General features: G+C 45.3%; 1 long non-coding RNA gene across 1 annotated transcript; it reads right to left on the bottom strand.

Annotated features, from left to right (window-relative positions):
* Positions 1–2,228: 2,228 nt before the first annotated feature.
* On the bottom strand, positions 2,229–3,392 carry LOC141134481 (uncharacterized). The gene is made up of 3 exons (XR_012243167.1): positions 3,224–3,392; positions 2,886–3,008; positions 2,229–2,403 (listed from the first exon to the last, which is right to left on the bottom strand). It is a non-coding gene; the product is annotated as an uncharacterized lncRNA (long non-coding RNA).
* Positions 3,393–6,947: the final 3,555 nt, after the last annotated feature.

The raw sequence follows: 6,947 nt of genomic DNA, 5'->3' as shown, positions 1-6,947 counted from the left end.
TAAGCAGGGTTCCAGTCAACATAGCACTCGACATGGTGCTCGCAGGGAACATTCTTGGTCCCACAATTGACTGCATCACCTAAAAAGACATGGCCACACTCTGATCTTCTCAGCACGATCACAAGGCCTCTCTTCTTCTCTGGCGCCAAACACATACACGCGTCCCACGCGGTATCAAGTAGGGTAGGCTCCTCCCACTTGTTCTTCTGATTACATAGCTCCCGGGCTTTTACTGGCGCCCGCCGCCTACACACTCAGAAATAAAGTCCTGCAACTTTTAAGCTCTTCTTCTCCTGAGAAAATGACAAAGTCCAGCTCTCACCGTAAACTCCCGGTGAAACACCTCTCTGGGTTGCGAGAATTGACGGCTAACAAATCCCGGACGACGCCCCCACATGTAGCACTAACTCTCGGTGGAGCTGCTGGTTTTAGCGGGCTTGTTACCTTCACTCTCAACACCTCTGTTTCACCGGCACCGGGTCTACGGTTCCGTTGAGTTTACCTCTGGACGGTATAAGCATCAAACACTTGAGTGGGTTTTCCAATGCTTTATTAAACAAATAAGGGAAGTAGCAGGAAAGAGGTAGTAGGAAAGCTGCAGGGAAGCTCAAATACCCTTCTGGGGTATTTCTTCAGAACATTCTTGGTAATTGAACACTTGCAATTGAATAGTCCCCCTTTTTGTAGGATTCAATCTTTGTCCGCCTGGATAGACACCTCTCACTTGCCTAGCAGCCAGTATGTAGCACGAACAAAAGTCTCTGCCACAGACTTATCTGGAACGAAACCCGTACGATCTTCTGCCACAGGATGTATTGGTTTGTGATGAATGTCAGATACAGTACTTGAACCTTTAAGCCAACCCGGCAGTACTATACTGTAAGATTACTTCGGAATGCATCCTCCAACCGAGTCACCAGGCCCCTCTCCAGACCAGCATGATCCTTCCATGACGGGTCCTCCCCTGGGATCTCCTCGGTTGTCCAGCTTCTTTACTCAGGAAAGACAGCTCAGGACCTTTTCTCTACTGCTATGGTAGGCCCCAGACAGGCTTCTGGGTCCACCCATATGCAGCAGCGACGCCGGGCCTCCGGAACGGAGGACCACGAGGTGGCACTCCCAGTGCACCCCCGTCGGCCAGGAGGTCCAGCAGGTGGCTGAAAAAACGAAAACCCTAAAACATGGCGTCTGTCCCATAAATACCCTCTCCCAGAATGCAACTCGGAGGACCAACTCCACCGAGTTATCTCCAGGAAAGAGGAGCACTCATTTGCTTCAACACGTTACTTTTCCAACACCTGCCAATGGTAACGTCACCCATCGGCACAATGCGGAACTGCATGCAACGTCAGCCAAGCTGGAACAGAGGCGAATCTAACTTCCTATAATAAGCGACCCACTAAATTTACCTATCAACGGTAGATATATATATATATATATATATATATATATATATACGTAAATATATATTTGCCTTGAAGGGCAATAGAGAAATTTTTCAACTGTTGCAGGGAACAGGGAACAATAGAGGACTCAGCTGAGGACAAATTCAGATGCAGTAGGTACATGAAGACTTGCTCATGACTCCAAAGCTGGATACTGCCCACCAACCAACTACTGACCATCTTTCTTCCCAGTCAAAAGTCAGGTGTCTGTGGTGAAGGAGTACATGAAAGACTTCCTAATCTCATACATATGTGTTTTCTGGTACCCTTCCTCTTCAAATAATTATTAAAGGAAAAGTCCAGCCAAAGCTTTTTCGGCTGAACTTCTATGAATCACAGGAATGCAATTTGTTTTGCACTCCTGTGACCCGTTTTCAGCAGAGAGAGGACTGAAGTTCAGGACTGACACCCCGCTTAGTCTCTCAGAGAACCGCTGAGAGACTGAGCTGGTCGCCCCCGCCCTCTCCATAGCTCAGCGCTCCAATGAGCGAGGAAGGAGCAGAGAGCTGTGAGTCAGCTTGGGGAACTGTCAGAACTGAGCGATCAGCGATTTTCGATTGCTCGGTACTCAGTGCAGAGGTTCCGGGGGGACAGATGCAGCATCGGACCGATGCTGCATCCACTGAGGTACACAATGGGAAATTTCCTCTTAATGGGACTTTAGAGGGCAGGGGTCTCAAAACAATGTATCAACACAGTAAATATAATTGTATTTTATTCATCAAAAGATTAAAAAGACATATCAAAAAATCTAAGAAAAAGTCAAAGAAAGAATGAATGCTGAATTGCCAATAGTGATGATACAACAATATTATAGGACAGATAAACAAAATACACTTATCCCCACAAAAAACTGTTTCAGCAAGGAGAAGCTGTACAGTGGATCCCGATGCGTTTCGAGGTTTTGTCAGTATTATGACCTCTTCTTCAGGGGCTGGTAGTGAGGTATTTTATCCGTCTAAAAACATTTAATAGACAGAATATATATAAATAAAGGAAAAACATAAAAACAAACAATACCATGTAGAGCAAGCATAACACATTATTGACATATTTGCATGATGTAAACATCACAGTATTGTATAGAGGAGGTTCTAACCGTATTATTCCTTGGAGAACATCCTTCAGCATCCAGTTTAAAAACTTTTGAAGGGATAGAATGGTTAGCCACTGAGGTTCAAAGCCGAAGAGCCTCTGCCGTCACTGAGGGACCTATTACATCCCGCACCTGAGACACAGCACAAAGGGCGTCTGGTCCACCGAATGGTGACACTATGGATGTTACAGTATTAAAGTGTGATGGTTTGCTAAAAAGGGGGGGAAGGGAACAGGATATGTATAATGCAAAGGACTTGTATATAGGCAGAGTGTTGTCTAAATTAGACTCACATCTAAATTAAATATGTATCTATATACATTTATATAAAAAATGCTACCTACCAGGTCATGCATATCTGAGGTAATTATCCCCAATAGCAGAGTACAGATAAAAGTGTCTTCAACAAATGCTGTCCAGTCTGAGCATCCGAAAAAAATCACCACAATAACCTTGGCAAACAACAGCTGTAGTCAAAGCAGAAGGAAGAGACATGAATATGGGCTCTCTGACCAAGCTAAATTGAGCATGGTAAATTAGAGTTAGTGGTAACTAAGGATCAACATTAAAGGAATTCTTCCTTTGTGTAAGATCCATCATCCATATGCTCTGCATGTACATTACATGCTAGGCTTAGGAATAGTTACTCTAATGTGTTGTAAAGAGGGGCATCATGTCTTACCTTCAGAGGCTAAACAGCTGTAGTGTACCGTCAGACTTCCACTCCGACCTGGAGTGAGGCATCTCCACTGTGGTTTAAATTAGCAGCAGATGTCTCACAGCTGACACAAACGTCAGCGCTGGTGGGCGGGGCCGCCCTCCGAGTCCCCCGGCGCGCAGGCCAGCCCCCATACACCCCACGCACGGCATACCAGCCCAGGGAGACATACGTCATGTCCTGGGAACAGAGAATCCGTGCTGGGAGGGAGCTGATGTCCGCGTCAGCGGCCCGTGGTGCGCTGGTCGCCATGGCAACGAGATACACTATCTCGGCCATAGGCGAACAAGGAAAGAGGCCAAACGCTGCCAAATAGATATGACGTTATTGGCCCCCGTGCGCCGAGTGAGGTATCCCAGGCGCGGAATCGACAAGTACCCCGACTTGTATCGGCACACAGCTTTAGACACCCAGTGGCTCCAGGGCGAACTGCAAGGAATACATAGGGAAAGATGGAAGGGAGGAGAAGAAACTGTACAATAAAAACAAAGAACAAAATAAATTGAATACAAGACAGTCTAAATCATTACCAGAATATACATATTGATTAGCAATGTGATGTCAAGAGTTTTATCTCTAAACTAATCCTGATACCCATCTAGTACTTTTAGACACAATCAAGCCCAACATGGTATAATTGAGGTAAGTATGACTCTAAAAAAAAAAAATTAAACCCATACTTTTCTTTTAGCCACTTCCATACTGGGCCAATTCTTGTATTCCTCTCCTACAAGTAAAAATCATAATTTTTTTGCTAGAAAATTACTCAGAACCCCCAAACATTGTATATATTTTTAGCAGAGACCCTAAGGAATAAAATGGCGGTTGTTGCAACTTTTTATGTCACACGGTATTTGCGCAGCAATTTTTCAGACTTTTTTTGGGAAAAAAACTGTTTCATGAATTAAACAAAACACTAAAGTTAGCCCAATTTTTTTGTAAAATGTGAAAGATGATGTTATGGCAAGTAAATATATACCTAACATGTCATGCTTTAAAATTGGGCACACTTGTGGAATAACATCTAACTTCAGTACTTAAAAATCTCCATAGGTGACACTTTAAAAATGTTTACAGATTATCTGTTAAGAGTTATGCCGCGTACACACTGTCGGAATTTCCGACAACAAATGTTCGATGGGAGCTTGTTGTCAGAAATTCCGACCATGTATAGGCTCCATCAGACATTTTGTGTTGGAATGTCCGACAAACAAAATTTGAGATCTGAATCACAAATTTTCCGACAACAAAATCCATTGTCAGAAATTCCGATCATGTGTACACCGTTGCACAAAATTCCACGCATGCTCGAAATCAAGCACAGCCGCACTGGCTATTGCACTTCAATTTTCCTGGCTCGTCGTACGTCACCGCGTTCTTGACATTCTGAATTTCCAACAAGATTTGTGTGACCGTGTGTATGCAAGACAAGTTTGAGCCAACATCCGTCGGAAAAAAAACATGGATTTTGTTGTCGGAATGTGCGATCGTGTGTACGCGGCATTACAGAGGAGGTCTTGGGTAAGAATTGTTGCTCTCGCTGTAACGTTTGTGGCGATACCTGAAATGTGTGATTTGAATGCTGAATGTGTACATATGCATTCGCTTCTGCGTGTGAGCATGCGGGGACAGGGATGCTTTTAAAAAAAATGTTATTGTTTATTTTATTTAAATTTTTTAATTTTTACACTTTCCTTTAAATTTTTTTTTTTAATTACTGTTATTCCTATTACAAGGAATGTAAACATCCCTTGTAATAGAAATAGGGCATGACAGGTCATATTTACAAAGAGAGGTGGGGTCTTTAGGACCCCACCTCTCTCCTCTAGCCTGGAAAGACTGAAATAAAAAAAAAAAAAAACTATCTCAGCCTTTCCTGTTAAAAAAACAGCAGTGTTTACATCTGCCGAGACCGGACATGGTGTCATAACATCGCGCCCAGTCTCCGAAGGTCATAGAGACTACCAGGCACCATCTGATCTGTGATATTCTCTATGGTAATCCTCCGCCGCCGGCCAATACATTCCCCAGATCGTCGAGCTGGTAGAAGCACCAGAGGGCAGCCCCTCCTGCCGCCTGTAAAAACAATCAAGCAGCTGATCTGCCTCCATGATTGTTTTTACAGTGCGGGGAATAGCCAGCAGTAAAAAAAGTGTCAGGGCTGGGCTCTGCCCTTCCTTCCCTGAGCTGGCCGCTCAGCTGTCGGCCAATTGCCAGCTCCCATCTCTCTCCACAGTTACCCAGCTGTTGATGATGCTGCTCATCAGTCCTGCCTACTTAAGCCGTTCAGTCCAGCGGTGCTCTACCTTTGCCTTGGTCACATCACAAGAAACTATCTCCTGTATTCCTGTTTAAAGACTGGCTTTGCAGTCATCCCTTCTGGCTACAGATCCTGCTTGCTGTTCCACTACTTTAATCCCTGACTCCTGTTACTGTACTTTGGCTATGCTTTGACTACATTTGTTCTTTTTACTCTTATTATTAAACAAGTGTGATTTAACTGTACTTCTGTCTCGGTCTGATTTCATGGTTTCTGACAGTAGACGAAGGCCATGAATTCAGAAGATGCAGTCAATCCACTTGTTTGTAATATTTTTTCCAGATTGGATGAGCAGGATCACCGCATGGATCAGTTTGCCATAGCATTACAAGCACTCCTGAGTCGCACGGCTCACCTGGAATCTCCCACTGTGTCTGCTCCGGTACAACCTGAGTTGCAGGCCATCCCTGCTGCTGCTCCAGTCTCTAGGTAGGCACCGGCCTCGAGTATTACCTCTATAAGAGGTATGTCTGGTTCCGCTCCGCTTCCCCAGCAATTTGGGGGCAATCCAGTTCAATGCAGAGGGTTTCTCAACCAGGTTGAGATATACTTTGAGATGCTGCCTCAGGCATTTCTGAAAGAGCCTTGGCCTGAGCAAACCCTCTATGGGAGACGCAAAAACCTGTTGTCTTGAGTTACCCTGCGTTTGTGGCCTTCTTTAAAAGAGTATTTGACGTTATCGCACGCTCCACTTCTGCTGCCAAGTGCCTCATGTCCATCAAATGGAGTACGAGAACTGTTGCCGACTACGTCATTGAATTCCATACTCTGGCAGCAGAGGTTGCTTAGAACAATGAGGCCCTCGTGGGTGCTTTTACTCATGGTCTCTCGGATTCCATCAGGGATGAGATAGCAGCCCGAGATATACCCACTGAGCTGGAGAAGTTGATCATTTTTGCCAGCCTCATTGACTCCAGACTCAGACTCTCTTTTAAGGAGCGCTTGCGGAAGCCTCCTGTAGGTTTGCAGTCCCACCCGTGCCTCCCTCACCTTCCATGCCTCCTGGTACCGGGCAGTGAAGGTGAACCCATGCACTTGGGTTTCACGCATCCCTCTGTGGATGAGAGAGCCTTTAGGAGGAGGGAGAGATTGTGCCTTTATTGTGGCCAGGCAGGTCACTTTTTGAAGTCCTATCCTAACCATCCGTTGAACGCCCGAACCCTGAGGTCCTATCATGGACAGACCTTAGGTGGCATTGTTTCATCCCCAGTTATCCAGTAGGATAAGCCTCTGGTTTCAGTCACCTTTTATTGGGCTGAGTCGTCCGTTGAGATACAGGCTCTAATCGACTCTGGGGCTGCAGGCCTGTTCATTGATGCTGCCTTTGTATCGAAGCACTCGATCCTGCTGCAGCGGCGTGACACTCCA

Source organism: Aquarana catesbeiana, linkage group LG03 (assembly GCF_042186555.1).
Source record: "Aquarana catesbeiana isolate 2022-GZ linkage group LG03, ASM4218655v1, whole genome shotgun sequence".
NCBI classification, from domain to species: domain Eukaryota; kingdom Metazoa; phylum Chordata; class Amphibia; order Anura; family Ranidae; genus Aquarana; species Aquarana catesbeiana.
Note: the sequence above shows the minus strand (reverse complement) of the source record. Positions and strands in the feature narration are given on the sequence as shown.